Genomic DNA, 20,211 nt, shown 5'->3' with positions numbered 1-20,211 from the left:
CTCCACCGCATTCACAATTGCCACGAACTTGTTCATCATTTTTGAAATATATTTTCATCTACCACTAATTGAATCGGAAGACCTATCCGACCCACGTGCTTGATTGAACTCGTTTGTTACACGATTCCAAAATCTTTTTGCATTTTGGAAAGCACCAACAATGGAGTCTTCACTAATTTTTATCCAAGCAAGACATAGAGTTTGACCTTCGGACATGCTAAAGTGAGTTTTTGCTTTTGCTTGAGTGCTACCACTTGCTTGAGATGCTTGAGTTGATGCCATTTGATATTTTGTTTTTTTGAAGAACTGATTTTAAGGAAGAAGAAATATGATATATGATTGTTGGAAATGTGAGTTGAAATGAAAGAAATATTGTATATATACCAAAGCTTTTTATTTTGACCGTTTTTTACCGTTCTGACTTTCTGACCGTTGGTGAACTAGCCGTTAGGTCTCCGGACGGGATGTTTGATTCCGTCTGGAAAAAAAGAAATATAGCGAGACGGGATATTGGATTCCGTCTGATGAGTTTTGTAATCTAGACGGAATCCAACATCCTGTTCGAAGTTAACAAGTCAGCTACTATCTCGGTGATGAGTTTCACCTTGAAATCAACTGGGCAAAATATTCACCAGATAATCACCTCTGCATTGCAGAGCAGTTTTTGGCCAAAACTGGTGACTATAGTCACAAACCCATTGAAACCCCCTGCATTGCAAATGCTCTTATAGCAGGTCTTTTATTTCATTGTCTCACCTTATCCGTTACCAATCAAAGTTCGTTTAAATGTTCATCCACGTGAATCCTCTCATGCGAATCACCCAATCATACTAGAAACTTCAAAGATCTGAGTAAATCATCTGCTAATTGATCAATGGTGTGAGAAGTTATCAATGAAACGCACATTTAATTAGTCAATTCATCTAAAAGCAGATTGAATTTAAATGTTATATGTGGAAGGACAAAATATGAAGATAAAAATTTACTCTTCAGATTGTTTTTGGTGACTTAACAAAACGTGTGAAACTATTCAAAAGGTAGTCATGTATCATGTGAAAGGTATCAGATTTTCCTCATACTTCATTTAAATCAAGCCTTTTAAATATATTCCTTAGTCCCCATCTGAATTCATCAGGTTTTTATTTGTAAGTCAGTTTGTACAAGTAGAAAAATAATGAGGAGCTTCACGATCTACTTCCTAGCTCAAATCACTCTACTAGTTGTAGTTTTCCTTTCAGTTCCTCTGATTGTCGATAGCATCAGAATTAGACCCAGTGCAAGTCGTAAGTTATTACTTTCTATTTTTTCCTTTTCACTTGATTCCAAGTTGCGCGTTTGCTTACAAAACATAAACTCGATCATGCCCATATTTTATAGCAGGAGTGTTACAATAATTTGACTTGTATTGTAATACTCATGCATGCCAAGGCTTTTGTTCTATATGTATTTTTTTTTTTTTTTTTTAACTTTCCTGATAAAACTAATATGCCATTCTTTCTTTCTAAACTGGACTAGAGATTCAAATCAGCTTGAGGAATGAAGGTAGTTATAGAGGAGAGCAGAGTAATACGAACGTACTCCAAGGTTTGTTTTCGGCGCAATACTTTGTTCATCAGTTTAGTACCGAAGTTAAAATTCCTCCGAAATCTGGACCTTCGCTACTCGGTTGAAAAAAGATGTATTTAGTCGTCAATTGCTCATTAACAGTTCAATGTATTCACCATTTGAGCAGGCAAACGTGAGCAAAGAACTTGGAACGGAATTGTATCCAACTGGTTCGGGCTTGCCAGATTGTACACATGCTTGTGGGCCTTGTGCTCCATGCAAAAGAGTAATGGTGGGCTTTCAGTGCCTGATGGCAGAGTCTTGCCCTGTTGTTTACAGGTGCATGTGTAAAGGAAAATATTATCAAGTACCTTCAAATTGATGTATTTTTCGTTAGTTCATGCGAAAAAAGAATTATTTTGGAGATCTGATGAGAGTTTCGTTTAGAGGAATTAAGGTTGATGGCTAGTGTAGGGGTCATATTCATGACCTAAAAGGCTAGTGGTGACAAATGGACCGGATGTGGTATAGTACGGGAAGCAGGCTGTATGGGATCATATCCGCGATATCTTAACCGCTTTAGAACCGTTGCGAGACGTGGAGAGAGAGAGCGGAATCCTAACCGCAAGATAACTGTCGCGATACGTGGAGAGCAAAGAGACATTGGATGGAGGGAAGATCAACGAAGAGGAGGAGGAGGTTGGGAGAGAGAGATAAAAAGAAAGGGGGGAAAGAGAGAGGAGAAAAGAGAAAACGACAGAGAGATAAAGGAGAGAGAAGAGAAGAGAGAAGAGTAAGGAGAAGAGACAAGTGATCTTATAGGTTGTAATAACAGTGTATACATTTTGGCGCCGTCTGTGGGCACCTGAGAGAAAATGACTACTGTAGTGAAAATGGGAGTAGGAAGACCTAAGAAAGCAATAGTTAGAGAAACAGTCGAGGAAATAGAGAGCACGGAAGTGGAAAGGGTAGGAGAAGAAGGGGTAGGAGAGGAAGAAGTATCTAACGCGGCGGCGGACGCTACCAGACTTCTCCACGAGTAGATAGTTAGGTTACGGACTGAGAATGACGAGTTAAGGAAAGAGAGAGAGATTACACATGGTGAAACGGGGCGGGATGATCATCGAAGCAGTGAAGTGGAGGGGGAGAATGAGGAGTACCCGCCACAGAAGGCTGAACAAACGGTGCGTATCACATTGGAGGTAGTACAGGCGATGATTGAGAAAGATAGGGAAATGAACTGCACAAGAGAAAAAGTGAACCAGAGCGCTACGCAGAAGGAGGTTGCAAGCCTCAACAAAAATCCACTGGCAGATTTGATATGGAATTCGGAAGTGCCTAAGAGGTTCGCCCAGCCAAGATTTGAGAGGTATGATAGAAAGGAAGACCTGACGGATCACTTGCACCATTTTCGGCAATAGATGTCGTTATGGCAGGAGAATAAATATGATGGGCTTTGCTGCATGATGTTCCCCGCCAATCTAAAGGGGGGAGCCTCCGATTGGTATTACAGGTTGGCTTCGCAGAGCATCAAAAGGTTTGAAGAACTGGAGCGCGCATTTGTTGATCACTTCATACACCAGAAAAGAAAGGTGGTTGACATCGCAGCTTTGTTCAACATAAAACAAAGGTCCACGGAGTCATTGAGAGAGTTTCAGTGTAGGTTCAAGGAGGAGACATTGCGGGTGGAAAATTTGGAGGAACATACTACAGTCATAGCCTTCCAACACGGCTTGAGGGCGGGAACTAGAGTTCATGAGTCAGTTTCCAAAATCGAAATCACTTCTTTGCATGCTCTGTATCCAAAGGTAAAAACATACATATGCTATGAGGAGATAATGCATAGAAATGCGAAGGAATAGAAGATATCAGGGAAAGCAGTGCAGACCGTCGATCGAGAGGACAGCAAGGGAAAAAGTATAGTAGAGGAAAGAGAGAAAGGAGCATACAGAGGAGAGAGCCGAGGTCGGGATAGGATGGGAGGCCGCGGCCGAAGGATATCCGAGAGGAAGTCGTACCGGGAAATCGAACAGACTCCGCTCAACAGGCCCTTAGAGGAAATCTTGCCATTGATTAAGGGGAAGCAGTACTTTGAGGGTCCGCGAAATACACCTGTGGAGATGGAAGGGAAACCATTTTGTGCATATCATAAAATCAGGAATCACGCCACGAATGAATGTTATGCATTGAAATGGTTGGTGGAAAGAATGATAGAAAAGGGGATGCTCAGGGAGTTTGTCGCAGAGGTTTACCAAGAAGAGAGGGTGCCAGCTCCGGCTATAATTTTAGGTACCATCAATGTCATCTTTAGTGGAGAAACCCTGGGAAGAAATGCACACCGAGAAAAGATGAGAAAGACAGCGAGTTTACAACAAGTGAATGAGGTGGTAAGCATACCGCGGTTAATTCACGGAGCAGCAGTGGGTGAGGAAAGCATAAGGTTCACCCCAAAAGACTTAGAGTCAGTGATTTCCCCGCATGAGGATGCGTTGGTAATTACTATAGCAATGGGCAATTATCTAGTAAAGAGAGTATTGATAGACTGCGGCAGTTCAGTGGACTTGTTATTTAAGGAGGGCGATGGAGAAGATGAATATCGGAAAAAATCAGTTAAAAGCACCTCTAACTAATCTGTATGGGTTCAATGGCAGCATAACAGGCCATGGGGGAATTGATGCTACCGGTTATAGCTGGTCCGACAACGGTATTCACCAGGTTTATGGTGTTGGATTCAAGTTCTGAATATAATGTCATTCTAGGAAGAAAATAGATCCACGAAATGAAGGCCATCCCCTCGACATTTTATCAAGTGATCCGCTTCTCTACTAATGGGGGGGACATACGAAATAAGGGGGGACCAAGTAGCAGCGCAGAATATCCATCAAGTTACTGTAAAAGGAATGGTCCGCGGAACAAAAGGGGAGGGGTCGTCAAACGAACCAGGATCAGCATAGCAATTACAAGGGGCAGCAGAAATAGAAGGGTACGAGCCTCCACTGGGACTGAAAACGTTGGATGAGTTGGAGGTAGTGAACCTTGGGGTGGGAGATGAGGAAAAGGTTACATCGGTTAGAGCTGACTTGCCGGAGGAATGGAAGGGTAAGTTGGTGCAATTTCTGACAGACAATACCGATATATTTGCATGGGTAATCGAGGATATCATAGGCTTAGACCCAGAGTATGCTTGTCATCGTTTGCATATGAATGAAGATGCTAAGCCAGTGCGACAGAAGATGAGAAGCATAAGGCCCAAATACGTTGAAGGGATTCGCGAAGAGGTTATACAGCTGAAGGGGGCGGGGATAATAAGGGAAGTCGGGTTTACAGAGTGGTTGTCTAATGTGGTCGTGGTACCGAAAAAGAACGGCAAGGTTAGAATGTGTGTCGAGTTCACAGACCTCAACAAGGAACGCCAGAAAGATTGTTACCCTATGCCCCGGGTGGATGAGTTAGTTGATAGAACGGCAAGATACAAGGTGTTTTCCTTCATGGATGCATCGATGGGATACAATCAGGTCACGATGTTCGGGCCAGATCAGGAGAAAACCACCTTTGTGGTGGAAGGTGGTACCTATTGTTACACCAGGATGCCTTTTGGCTTAAAAAATGCGGGTGCTACCTTTTAGCGTTTAGGAGAAAAGATGTTCGAAGGCAAAATTCGAAAGGGGATAGAAATATACATTGACGACATGGTGGAAAAAAGCATGTTGGAAAAGGAACACTTAGAAGGCCTCCATGAGACTTTTTTCATACTGCGCAAGCATAAACTAAAACTCAATCCCGAGAAATGCTCATTTGGGGTAACTTCAAGAAAGTTTCTGGGCTACATAGTCACACACCGCGGAATAGAGGCAAATCCAGAGCAGATTCAATCGTTGATTGAGATGCCATCTCCACATAATGTGAAGGAAGTACAACGACTGGCTAGACGAGTCGCCGCCCTTAATAGATTCATTTCAAGTCATCGGACAAATGCCGACCTCTATACCGCTTGCTAAGAAAAACTCATGATTTCCATTGGACCGCGAAATGCGAAGGAGCCTTTCAAGAGTTGAAAAGCTACATAGGGCAGGCACCCTTGCTATCACGGCTAGAACAGGGAGAAAAGCTGCATTTGTATCTAGGTGTTAGCGAGTACGCTATAAGTTCAGTTCTGGTGAGGGTGATCGACAAAATAGAAAGGCCAGTTTACTTTCAAAGCAAAACCCTACTGGATGCAGAGACCCAGTACAGTAGGATTGAAAAGTAAGTTTTAGCTCTGATATTTTCAGCTCTTAAATTAAAGCCTTACTTCGAAGCTCATTCTGTAGTGGTAGTAACAAACTTGCCTCTCAGACAAGCGTTGAAGACCGAGAAGTAAGGTAGGATGCTTAGGTGGGCGGTATTGCTCAGTTCTTACGAGATTACATACCAAGTCAGAACAGCGGAAAAAGCACAAGCCGCGGCGGAGTTTCTGGCTGAATTTTCGGCAGAGGATCCCACTTGGGGAAAGGAAATGGTAATGGAATCTGAAGGGAGGTCAGTAGCAATCCTTTGGATCCTTGGGATATGCGCAATGGGTGGAGAGTTTTCACGGATGGTTCTGCTACAGATACAGGAAATGGAATAGGTGTCGTGTTAGTGACTCCTTAGAACAATCGCCTTGAGCTATCTATGAAATTGGGATTCGCAGCTTCAAATAATGAGTCTGAATATGAAGATGTGATAGCTGGATTAGACTTGGCCAAGGATCTGGGGGTGAAGGAGTTGTCTGTTTTCTCAGATTCCAATTTGGTAGTTTGTCAGGTGAATGGAGGGTTTGCGGCTCGCTGCCCTCGGATGGCGAGATACCTTGAGGTCCTATAGCGAAATGCAAGCGAGTTTGACAAATACAATTTGCTCATCTGGGCCGCGGAGAGAATTGACATGATGATGCTTTAGCTTATGTGGCGGCGGTCCTACCGGGATCAGAGGGTCGGTCTATTGAAGTTAGAGTGTTGAGCAAACCAAGTACATCAGATGAGGATGGGGTTTTGCTCACTACCTGCGAGGGAGATCAGGGTTGGATAACACCGATAAAGAATTTCTTAAAGGGAGTAGATGTAGAGAATAAACAGGACAGACGAAGGATGGAACAGTTGAGTCAGAGGTACACATTGCTGGAAGGTGCACTATACAGGAGAAATTTTAGTGGACCATTGCTAAAATGTATAGGTCCACTGCTGGCGCAAGAGGTTCTGGCAGAGGTTCACGAAGGACGAACCATTACGGTAGTCATTCTGCAAGACAAACTACAACTCATAGGTTGATATCACAAGGGTATTTTTGGCCCCATATGAAAAGAGACGCCACATAGTTCGCCAAGAAATGTGAGAAATGCCAATGATTTGCTTCATTCATACACTCACCAGCTGAGCCATTGCATAATGTGTTCATCCCATGGCCGTTCGCCATGTGGGGACTGGATATTGTAGGACCGCTACCCATGGTGAGCGGTAAGAAGAGATTTCTGTTAGCCGCTACTGACTATTTTACCAAATGGGTGGAAGGCGTGGCTTTGCAACAAGTTAAAGAAGAAAACATGAAAAAGTTTTTGTGGGAGAATATCATATGCAGGTTCGGGCTGCCACATACAGTAATCGCGGACAATGGAACTCAGTTTACCGAGGGAAAGGTGAGAGAGTTTCTACAGGCATTTAAAGTAAAGCAAGGGTTCTCAGCCCCCTACAACCCTGAGGGAAATGGACAGGCAGAGGCATCCAACAAAATAATAATTGACAATTTAAAGCGAAAGTTGGAGGAGAGAAAGGGTGCTTGGGCAGACGAGTTAAGTCATGTGCTATAAGCATATCGGACCACACCGATAACATCCACTAATGAATCCCCATTTGCAATGGCGTACGGTGTAGAGGCCATCATACCAGTGGAAATGATAGAATCCACAACCAGAACCCAGGCTGTTGAAAGAGGACTGAATGAGAGAATATTAGCTACGGATTTGAATCTTGTCGAAGAAAGAAGAGAGATAGCTCGTATTCGGTTGGAGGAATACCATCGGACTCTACAGAGACAGTATGATAAACAAGTAAAGCCACGAAGTTTTGCGGTGGGTGACCTTGTGCTGCGAAGAGTTACTCCTGCCACCAAGAAAGAAAATGAAGGAAAGTTGGGACCAAACTGGGAAGGACCCAATGTCATCAGTAAGAAGGGTAACTCTGGAACTTATGGATTACAGACTACGACAGGGGCAAAGATAGAGAGGCCGTGCACTACCAAAAAAATGACTTTACCCGACCTGCTCAAGAAAGATTACCCGACAGTTCCAATCTGTAGGACGGTCCCTGCAAATGATATCCGTCGGGTATTATTTTGCCATCCGTCCAGTTAGTTCTTCCAGCACTTCATGTGTTTTGGTTATAACCGAAGGTTGTGTGAGAGCTTTTATCCGCCGGTTACTTTGACGATTTTTAGCCATCCTTTCTTTCCGACTGTTGATTAAATTTTTGTTGCACTTATTAACCATCCGGTTTGTTCTGGCGAGTTCAGCTGTTAGGCATATCTATTCCAATTATCAGGGCGCCAAACCAATTTCAGTTCCCACCTTAAATTTTCTAAAAAAATCAAAAAAATAAAGAGAACCCTACTATTATCCCTCTCACTCAAGCTTGTTGTCTGCTACCTTCCTCTCACTCACGCTTCAAGAAGGTAACACCTTCTCAAATCCGTCACTCCCTCTCACTCACTCTCTCTCTCTCACCCACATTCAACTCAATGTAAAATCAAGTTTTAATTTCATGAATACTAATAAATTTGATTTTTTTTTATTAAAATTTAATCAATAATAATAAATAAGCCGTCAAGCTAATAAATTTGATTATTTTGATTAAAATTTGATCTTTTTTCCTTTTGCATTTGGTTTTTTTGTAGTAGTTGTGCCGTACAACTTCAGTACTTCACCTTAGCAAGTAAGAGTTCCTATTCTGTTAGACAAATACTTCATCAATGTTTTAGTTCTTAAATTGGATTGAGCCTGTTTTTTTTATTTCATTTCCAGATGGCTTTATCAATGCCTTGCATCAACTCTTTCTCTTCATCTGCTTCACCAGTAATTCCCTTTTTTACTCTCTGTTTCCAGTCACAGTGATGACTTAATTATTATTCTATTTTTTTTAATGGGTAAATTGGACAAAGATGAAGGTTGCTGGCGTGTCAAATGTAAGACACGTGTTTTCAAAGGAGAGAGGAAATAATGGGTTTCTCAATGTTAAGAAGGTATATAATTTCGTGATCATTCTTAAATTTTAATTGATGTTTGTGCTGCACCTGGTTATTGTCCACTCTGCAGTTTTCTAGCAGGATAACTATGACTTATTTAGAATTCTTGGCTGCATATTGGCTGCATCTTGGTTGTGCTTTGTTCGGTATGATTAACTGCTTGCTTATCCTTATTGAGATTGTTTATGTGGGTGTAAATTTATGTTTTTTAATCCCTTTTCTTATTTTCTTAGGGGGAAGCACTTTTCCAGACTCATGAAAACTTAGAGCACCTTGCAATGATGGAAAAAGTTCTAGGCCTATTTCCACAACATATGTTGAAGAGAGTAGAGTAAGTAGAATAGTCAATATTCAGTTAGAAAACTTGAAAACTTGAAAATGGGGACCAAGTTAAGGGCGACCAGTAGGGACTTAACTTAAGTTGCTTCTTGATCCTATGTCCCATTTTAGTTCCTCTATTAGCAAAAAATAGTAGGTAAAGATAGTTTTATCTTTCTCTTCCTCTTTTTTTTCTATTTTCAGTAAAATCCTTCACTGGAGAACAGTGTGAGTTCGACTAGGAAAGGAAGCCTCTTGTTCCTTTGTTCTTGTTGTGTCTGTTAAGTTGGTCCTTATGGCTTCTCCTAGTTCTGCCATAAATGGTCCGTCAGTTATGGGAGTACAGGGCTCCTGGAGGTCGTTGTTTGCAGCTGAATCAAGTTCACGAAACACTGCTCTGAGAAGGTTTGAGACTCATCAGGTGGATGGGATAGTGGAAATCCCAGCTAACATTTTAGAGAAAGGCATCTCTATGTGGAGTGATTATGTGGTTGGGTTTTTTGTTGAAAAAATGCTACCTTTCCCTATGATTAAAGTTGCTCTGGCTCGGCAGTGGAAGGTTAAAGGCAGCTACTCTATATCTACTGATCGAGAGCTATTCTATTTTAAGTTTAACTTGGATGAAGATAGAAAACAAGTATTGGAAGCAGATCCAATATTTATAGCAGGCAAACTCTTTGTTATTCGACAATGGTCTCGAGAAGTAGAAGCTCAGAAGAGCATGATAACAAGCATCCCAATTTGGGTAAAACTTATGGATTTGCCTAAGGAACTGTGGACAGATGAAAGGTTGGGATATATAGCCAGCTTAATTGGTGAACCCTTGCGAACTGATGAGGTAACCATTGAAAAAACTAGATTAACGTTTACAAAGATATGTGTAGTTGTACCTATAGACTACGAATATAATAGTTCGATTCCAGTTAAAATGGGGGATGATATAGTTGATATAAAACTTGAATATCCCTAGGTGCCTATGTCATGCACTAGGTGTAAAATGTTTGGGCATAAGTTTTCAAGCTGCCCAGCTCGGCCAAAACAAGTTTGGCGAGTTAAGGCTGTAAACTATGCAGCGAACCCACATGAGGTAGCTCAAGAGCAAGATGATGCGACCGATGGTGATTCTAACTATGCATAATGTGAGGAAGAAGGGGCAGTGGAAGTGCAAGGAAATGGTTTGGTCATGGTTAACTATGGTTTGGTCATGGGTCTTCTGGAAACTAAAGTTAAGGAGGATAAGAGGAAAAGCATTAGTGATATATGTGCTCCGAACTGGAATTTTGAGAGTAATTATAGCAGTAATCCTGGGGGTAGAATATGGATTGTTTGGAACCCAAATTTTGTGGATGTGAGTAAGATTCAAGAAACAGCTTAGTTTGTACACTACAGGGTGACTATTCTTCTTAACTCAGCTAGTTTTCTATCAACGCTTATCTATTCAAGTAATAATAGCCATGAGAGATTAGGGTTGTGGCAGGATTTGCGGCAACTTCACAGTAGTTTTATAGGACCATGGTGTGTGCATGGTGACTTCAATAATGTTCTTTATTCTCATGAGAGGATAGGGGAGTTGGTCCATCCTAGAGAAACAGTTCCTTTTAGTGACTGCCTAGTCGATACAGGGTTGTTTGATTTGAAAGCTTCAGGTTGTTATTTTACATGGACAAATTACAGAGTAGGAGCTAACAGAAAATGGTCAAAGATTGATAGAGTTCTTATCAATATCCTCTGGGCATCTTTGTTTGCTCATGCTTCTGCTAAATTCCTTCCGCAAGGAATTTTGAACCATTCTCCCATGATAGTTTGCTTGGTCAATGTTGAGAAAGGGAGAGTTCCATTCCGGTTTTGTAATTCATGGGCCCTTCACGATAGTTTCAAAGAGTTGGTTCAGCAAGTGTGGGCTAAAAAGGTGATGGGCAGTTGTCTATATATTCTTGTCCAAAAATTGAAGTTTCTTAAGTCTAAACTGAGAGGTTGGGCAAGGGTGCATATGTCTGATATCCATATAAAAACTGAAGCAGCTAGGGAGGATCTTCACAGATTACAGAATGAGCTACAAAGTTTCCCTACTGATGTCCAGTTATGCGAAAAGGAAAGAGAAGCAAGAACTCTCTTGTGTAAACTGATCGAGATGGAGTTTATGGAACTAAAGGTCAAAGTAGAAAATGATTGGCTTGACTATGGTGACAAAGGAAATGCATTCTTTCATCAAGCAATCAAAGAAAGGAGGAACCGTAACTTTGTGTGGTCTGTCTCAGATATGAATGGGGTAAAACATGAAGGGGTAACAGAAGTGTCCAACGCTTTCATCGGGTTTCTTTTCGGGGAGCTTAAGGAGTTGAGTCTCGGGACGGCGAAAGCAATCGGGTTGTTGTTAGAAGAGATATCAGTTAGGGGTGTTGTGGATACTAAACTAGCAGTAAAACTAGTAGAAGAGGTTACAAATGGGGAAATTACACAAGCATTGTTTGCTATGGATGATTTAAAATCCCCAAGGCCTGATGGATATACAACATTTTTCTTCAAAAATTCATGGGATATTGTCGGTGATGATTTCCTAAGAGCTGTCAAGGAAGTTTTCTATCAAAACAAAATTCATAAAGGTACAAATGCAACATTTCTATGCCTAGTTCCTAAAAAGCATGTTGTATCCCAGGTTGATGAATTTCGTTCGATTGCTTGCTGTAATATTACTTACAAATGTATAGCCAATATTCTAAGTAACAGGATGAAGCCTTACATGGACCAGTTGATCGCTTTAACCAATCAACATTCATTCCTAGAAGATGTATACCGGACAATCTTTTACTGGCTCATGAATTGCTCAGAGGATACAACAAAAAGCATGGGCCACAGAGATGTACTATCAAAGTTGATATCCAAAAAGCTTATGATACTGTCAGCTGGGACTCTCTACTGTTGGTACTCAAGAGATTCAGGTTCCCCGACAAGTTTATTGGTTGGATAGCAATGTGCTTCTCATCTCCTTGTTATTCAGTCCTTGTCAATGGTAGTCCGTATGGCTTCTTTGAAGGGAAACGAGGGTTAAGGCAAGGTGACCCTTTGTCTCCGTATCTGTTCGTGCTGTTAATGGAACTGTTAGATGGTCTGCTGGAGCAAGGTCTCTTAATGAAAAGCATCCAGCTCTCATTCCAGATGTAAAAGACTTGCAATAACTCACTTGAGTTTCGCTGATGATGTGCTACTTTTCTGTAAAAGGGAGGTCGGCTCTATTTTGGCTGTTAAGTCGGTCATTGATTATTTCTCTTCTCTCACGGGGCTGAAGATGTCTATACTCACTGGCAGTATGACTAATGATGATGGGCTTGCTCTTGCAGGCTTATTGGGGATTCAGCTAGCCACCCCTCCTATCAAATATTTGGGGTTGCTGCTCACTACAGCTAGAATCAGTACCAAGGACTGTTTGCCACTGATTGAAAAATCACCATGAGAATGTCCAACTGGAAGAATAGGTCCTTATCTTATGCGGGCAGATTACAGCTCATACAGTCTATCCTATCATCTTTTCATATATATTGGGCGAAGACTTTTATCCTTCTAGTAGGTGTTTTGGACAAGGTTGCTAAACTCTGTAACAGATTTCTGTGGTCTGGTGATTCTGTGCAAGTGAAGATGCATAAAGCTAGTCATGCAACTTTGAGGTTGCATAAAGAGGAAGGTGGACTGAGTATTATTGACCCTAGGGTTTGGAACAAAGCAGCATACTGTGGGTTGGTGTTCAAGGTTGCATCTAAGGATGAAACTCTGTGGATGAAGTGGACTTGGGAGTACCACATTTGACAGAAACATTTCTGGACTATGAAGATTCTTTCGGATTGTTCGTGGGTTTGGAGGAGTATCCTGAAACATAGGAAGATTGCTCGAAAGTATATTAGATGCTTGATTGCTAATGGGGAAGGTACAAGTTTATGGCATGATCCTTGGAAATCCTCTATGTTGCTTATTCACAATGCACAAGCTAGAAATTTCATTCATGAACCAGATGATGCTAAAGTGAGTGAATTGATCACGAACGGTATATGGAACGATAAGGTTCTCAACTTGCTAGACGGTGAGTTAAATCAGAAATCTTACAGACTTCCATCAACGTCAATATGGCTCAGGACTTGGTAGTGTGGACTGCTACAAGCTCAGGTAGATTCTCCACAAAGTCAGCATATATGTCCATCAAGAAGATGAGAGAAAAGGCTGGGTGGTATAAATTGGTGTGGGGCAAATACAATGTTCCGAAACATTCTTTTATAACTTGGCAACTGTTTGCGGGATGCCTGGTAACCCAAGATCGGCTGATTCATAGGAAGATTCTCTCTCATTCAGAGTGTTGTTTGTGTAACGAGCAACTTCTAGAAAATTTGAAGCATCTTTTCTTCAATTATGCTTTCACAAAAATGATTTGGGCTGTGGTCAAACACAAATTGGGGCTGGGAGGGGTTCGCGAATCCTCTGCTGAGTGGCAGTTTCTATTGTGCATAACTAGATCGAACTTGATCTCAAGTGAGATAATCAGAGTTATGATTTGTGCTACTGTGTATATGATTTGGAACGAGAGGAATAGCTGGAGGTTCAGGAACAAAGCTCACACTGCTGGTTTGATAAGCAGGTACATCATTGAGAAGATGAAAACTTACTTCCAACGAGTTATCAAGAATACTGAGGACTCCTCTTCAGCGATAAGAAATTTGATTGCGAGACTTGGAATTTATATTAGCATAAAGCAGTGAACGTATGAGCTAGTCAAGTGGACCAAACCACCATTTGGGTTCGTCAAAATTAATGTTGATGGATCGGTGACTGAAGACTGTGCTGGATATGGCGGTATATTGAGGAACCATGAGGGGTCTCCTATACTCTTATATATGGGTAATGTTAACTTACAATCAGTGATTATCCAAGAGTTAAAAGGAATAGAGGCGGGGGGCAGCTCTAAGTGTGAACTGTAATATGATTTTGGTTGAATCCGATTCGCTAAGAGCTGTCCAAGTGATAAATAGACATGAGGTAAGTCCTTGGTACTGCCTCGATACAGTGGAAGCCATCTGGAGGCTCATGAACCAGTTTGGTTCGGTTAGTGTGTCCCACGTGTATAGGGAAAAGAATAGAGCGGCAGATTTGCTGGCTAAGTCTAGTACTACTCGGGATAGAATTATAAATCCAGGAGTAACTTTTGTTAATGTGCCTCCACTTACGTATGAGCTTAATGTAATAGTGGAGGAAGATGCTATTGGCAAGTTGTACCAAAGAGTTTGATCAATACAGGTTGGGGTCTACCTAACCCCTCATAAATGTTTCAAAAAAAAATATATATATATCTACACCAATTCACAGAATGTCCTAGTTAATTATCTACACCCATTTGCAGCACATCCTAGTTATTTTATTGGATTGTTTCCCTTACATGGTTTTGTTTGTTTCAGTCGCCATGCTGAGAAATATGTCAGAAGGGGCAAACTGGACTGGCCAACCCCATGGTACTTCGAGGGAGAGCATCAAAGCAGTCATGAAGTTGCCTAGGCTTCAAGTATGAATATTTACCTGTTGCTAAGTTGCCACATTGCTCCTCTATTTCTATGTGGCGGCAATAACTAATTTTAATTTTTTAACATTGTTGTTTCAGAATCTTGTTATGCAGCATGTCGACCACTCAGGAGGGGATTCTTGCATCGTGTTTTAGAAATATTTTTTCTCTTATCTTAAATTTGGCCCCATATATGAGTGGGACTAGTGACAAATCCCCAATATACAAGCTTTATGCAGTGGTGGTTCACCCATATACAATGAATGCTGCATTTTCTGGAGACTGTGTTATATATTTGGAATTTCCAGGGCAAGTGGTTTAAGATTCATGACAGCATAGTATGGTGGGAGAAGGATGGTGAGTAATCCTAAGATTATTCTTGTAGAGCTGCTATCGCAACAGTTGCAAAAACAACAACTTCAGCAACAAAATTTATCATCTCAACACCAACCTTCTTCAGCACCAACAATCCATGAATCAACCAATTCAAGATATTGATCATCTGTTGAAAGTTCAGCTTCAGCAACGTCAGATAAAGCAGCAACAGCAACTTCACCACCAAATGCAATTACTGCAGCAACAACAACATCATCTTAAGTTCAACAGCTCTTCGCGAACGATTCTTTGCGATAAGCGGATGCGATCGATTTGGGCTTTGTCGGTTGTTGACCATTTTAGAACCAATAACATGTTAGAACATGTTTTATTAAGGCAACAAACGTCTATAGGAACTGCAACTTGCACATTCCCTTCCGAGGTGCCATCTATTGATCAAATAATTCAAGCCAGATATGGACAGAGCGTACAACAAGAACACCAAAATGATATGCTAGAGCGTCTGGCACACTTAAAACATGCCTAGATGCTTCCTCCAGAGCAATTCCAGCAGAACAGCCTCCTAGCAAGGCAGATGTCCTTGTCGCAAAAGACGAAAGATCCGAGGGTGGAGGAAGAGAGACGTCTTGGCAGTGAAATATCGAGTAGACGCCTTCTTATAGTAGCAAGTAAGATTAACTATTTTAGACTTCTTTTTTCTCTTTAGGCGGAGAATCTTGTGCTGGAAAGAGGAGAAAACAAAGAGGTACTTAAGATTTTAGATGAAAGAAATCTGTCCCGCAATTTCTGCAAATTGAAAATTGGTATCATAGTCCCTCTACCTTTTCGAAAACCACACACCTCTCTTGGGGAGGTGAAGAAAAGCATCGACGGTACGCCTTGGTAAAATGCCAAAAATGACTTCATCTTCTACTCGACCTTGCTTATTTAATGAAATTTTTCACTCGTAAATAACTTAATATTAAAGGGAAGTTGACTATTGACCTTTACATCTGCTGTAGATATGTGGTGCAAGTTTGTCAGAGGGTGTCTTTGTTGGCTTTTTATTGTCAATGTCATCAACTGCAGTGGTAAACCCTTTATAACCATTTATAGAAACTTGTATATATTTTCTATCCCTGGTTATTATTTTATCAAGTTTGATATGTAGTATTTTATTTTTAACCAGGTTTTGAAGTTCTGGGTTGATAAGAATAGTAATAGTACCCTTCATGGCCAAGTCACTATTGGGACACTTATTTTTCAGGTATTATTTGCATTTTGGTTTCAAAAACTGTTTTTACTAGTTGCTCAGTAGTATGTCGTCATGGATACTATCTGCCCTGATATCAACAGGACATACTATGCGTGTTTATATTTTTTATTCCTCTGTGGTGGTAATAGTGGCCTTTTGCAGGGGATAGTGTCAATGGCAAAGCTGTAAGCACTTTTCTTTATTCAACTTCTTTGGAAATGTACACCGTCAATACAGTAATACAAGTTTGCTGTCTATTCTCTCAGCTATATATTGGGCATTGATAAGAGCCCAAAACTGTAGTTTTAACCCCTTAATAATCATACTGTTAGACCAATTATGTGAATAATAAGTAAGAGTTAATACTGATTACGTGTTTTTATGCATTTTAGGCTTCAAAGTCCATTATGTGCAGAAATGTGCCACTTTAGCGAAATAAAGGAGCAAAAGTCAAGTGGAACTTCGAATGCCATATCTTTGGACTCGGACCTCGAATGAGGCCTACCTTATGTCAAAACGACCGGCGCGGAAAGAGCTCTGCAATGGTCCAAGCCTTGACCCAATCAGAGGAGCAGAAGTGGACGAAAAGTCTGTGGAAGCCAGCTGCAGCTGAAGAGGCCTTTTTGGACTGAAAGAATTGGGTTTTGGGCCTGATTCTCTGGCCCAAAACATGGCTCCAAGCCCATGCACGTTTTTTGGATCTGAATGTATAAAAACAAAAGCTTAGCTCTTCATTAATGGTAGTCGGTGGTTAGAAAATATAGTTAGCTTAGAATAGAAAGTAGCCATTAAAATAGCTTCTAGATCTAGTTTCATTTAATTGTTTTTGATTAAGTATAGTTTCAATATCTAATTCATTTCATTAGATTAAACCTTGAATCTTGTTCTTCATTTGATTAGATCAATAAAGTAGTATTCTTTATCAATTTCGATTTTGTCAATTCCAATTCTAGATCTAATTTTAATTCATGTCCTTAGTTCAATTTAGTCATTAAATTAGATTTCATTATTGTTTAATTAAATAAATTTCAATGCTTTATATTATGTTTAGTTTTAATATAAATGGAAATGATTATGAATGATTCAAGGCTAAACCTCCATTAGAGGGGTTGTGAAGCCTTGATGAAAGCTTGATTCGATTATCGTGGGAATCGTCAGTATTTTCTATTCCACTCTAGAAATGATTAGTTCACCATGAGAATGGGTTTAATTGTTCACATGCTAGTTATGAATTGGTAGAAATGCCATGTATAATTAGGGATTAGGAATAACCAATTGTTCTCAAGCGCTTCAATTCGGATTACTGACGATTAAGTCGTTAGTGGATTAAGTTGAGTTAAGGTGGAATCAATCCCCTCTAACTCCTTATCATAGAATCAACGTAGCCTTCCCATAATTATTTAGATAATGTCGACTAGTTGCATCTTGTGGGTAGTTGCATCGTAGTATAATTCCCTTCAAAAACTCTCATAGACTTAAAAATCGACTAGTTAGATTAGAAAACATCCATGCTAGAGCACTAGGAGTGGAACGAACTTATCTACTCCACTATATCTCATAGGATTGAGAGTAGAAATCTTTGATAAACAATATAGCATCATTAAGTTTAGTTTACTTACGTTGTGAATCCATAGTTCATTACATAGGTAGACTATTCATTTTACGTTTATCAAATGGCGCCGCTGCCATCTTAGTTGCACTTTAGCATTGTTTTCTTTGTAGAAGTAGTTATTTTTAAGTCCCATTAAACCCACCCACCCTTGTTTGATTCATCTTGTGGTTGCCGTTTCAGTTTTGGAAAAATTCGAGAAAATACACCGAAGCGCCAGGCCAAAGAGAGACCAGCTATGTTCTTGGAATTTGATCAATACACCGAAGCGCCAGCGCCAAAGAAGGCGCGACCAGCGCTAAGTTACTTGGACTTTCGAATTTACATAGGCGCCCAGCCATACCCAAGATAAAGCGCGCCGTTAGCTGAAAATTTCCGGTTTCCACGGGTTGATCCAAACTTGAGTTGTCAAGTTTTCAGTGTTCTACTCTCTTATATACACTTGAACACGCATACACAAGACGCTATTCATAAAGCGAAGCAAGGACGCAATCGGTATTCCTTTCTTCCACACCTCATCTCCTCTGTTAGAGGTTTATACTAGTACATCGAAATTGTTTGGAGTGTTGCATGTTTAGTTAAGCTCGACTTAGCCTTGCATGAGATTAAGGTCCGGCGAACAAAACACCCCAACGTAAATACACAACAACATCAACAATCAAGTCTATCTAGTATACCACAAACTACACCTCTAGCTACTATTCCACACACACCACCGATATAATGGGGAAGAAAGAGAGACTCCTCTCTCGGACTTCTACAAAGCCTTGGCGATAGCCCCAAATCTTGCATCGTTCTAGCGGACCCAGGATTTCAGAATCCCTCCAAATATTTTAATTTGTTACCCGTTTTTCATGGTTTAGACCATGAAAAACCTTACCAAAGACACGTCGTAGGATTGAACAAGTCCTTACAACATTCCACCATCCTACGGTTGGTTGAACAAATTAAATTAAGGGTATTCCCTTTCACCTTAGCCCGATAAAGCGGCGTCTTGGTTAACTGCCCAAAGCGCCTAATTACGTGGACTCGTGGGCTAAACTTGTTCAAATTTGTTTATGGAACATTTTTACCCACCCCTAAAAGACGGATGAGATGCTTTCCAAGATTCATTTCTTTTCGACAAAATCCTCATGAATCATTTTCAGAGGCTTGGAATCGTTTCACCCGATCTGCTTATAGAGTGTCCACACCATAACTTAGCAAAAGACACGTTAGTTAGTTGCCTTTTTCAAAGGACTTCAACATCACCATAAAGAAGTCCTAGACATAATGAATGGGGGTAGTTTCTTAAGTAAAGGAGCCTCGAGAGGCTTATAAATTTTTTAGAGGATCAAACTAAAGCGAAAATAACAACCTGGGGGTAGTGATGATATCCCCGCTCCGCTAGTTCTTCTTCCACGATTAAGGCTACCCGTATGTTTGAGGTTAAATCGGATCCCGAGCTTAAAACTCTAATTGAATCCCTCACTAAAAGGTAGATGCCATTTCTGTGTACAACAAAAGCCAATCCCGTCATGAATGTAAATTCAAATCCATGTAGTTTTACGTTGGAGTCCGAGCATCCCGATTCACAGCGTCCCATAGCCTATGAACCGGCTTGTTCCATTAATAGTGAACCTAGTGCCCCTTGGAGACAAAATCCCAACTTCGGTTGGAGGAATAACCAACAAGTCACACCTCGAGGGTACAATAATCAATATGTTAGGCCACACGGCTTTAACCAAGCTCCACTCTACGACAAGGGCGGTCGTCGGTAATTTTAATAATTATAACAACCAAGTGCAACCTCGACAAGGTCAAGCACAAGGTCAAGGTAATTATAATAATTATAATGCTAATAGAGGTATCGTTAGGTAAATAATAACTATCAAAATCCACCATAAATAATTCCGCGGAAATAGTTCGATAAATACCACCCGTGACCACTACACACCACACAACCGGATCGTCTAGACACCTTTATACAAGTGAGCCAAAAACTTTTCCAAACCATGGCTCAATCCAACCAACAACTTCTACAATCCGTAAATAATTTAACCCAACAATTGGCTCAAGATAAAGCCCAACCCAAAGGTGTGTTTCCAGGTAACGCAATACCTAATCCTAAAACAACAAACACAGCCTTTGAGGTCACCGATAATACTAGTAATGAATATGAAAATGTAGGTGAGATAAATGTCATCACCACTCTCCGTTACGGCGAGTGGTTGATAACAAAGTAACTATGCCTATAGTTACCCCACGATAGCCCTACACTGCTATTTTACTAGATACGAAATAGAAACTGAAGAGCCTACCCTTTGTAGAGGTACCCGTTACAACACAACCTAAGAAACGAAAAGCCCGCGGTTAAACATCCGGTGATACCATTGCTAA

At 40.8% G+C, this 20,211-nt stretch overlaps 1 long non-coding RNA gene across 1 annotated transcript; it reads left to right on the top strand.

Moving 5' to 3' along the window:
* Positions 1–9,023: 9,023 nt before the first annotated feature.
* LOC147474490 (uncharacterized) lies at positions 9,024–15,177 on the top strand. The gene is made up of 3 exons (XR_015209719.1): positions 9,024–9,130; positions 14,553–14,656; positions 14,753–15,177. It is a non-coding gene; the product is annotated as an uncharacterized LOC147474490 (long non-coding RNA).
* Positions 15,178–20,211: the final 5,034 nt, after the last annotated feature.

Source organism: Coptis chinensis, chromosome 9 (assembly GCF_015680905.1).
Source record: "Coptis chinensis isolate HL-2020 chromosome 9, ASM1568090v1, whole genome shotgun sequence".
Lineage (NCBI taxonomy): Eukaryota > Viridiplantae > Streptophyta > Magnoliopsida > Ranunculales > Ranunculaceae > Coptis > Coptis chinensis.
This window is presented reverse-complemented; position numbering and strand designations above follow the sequence as displayed.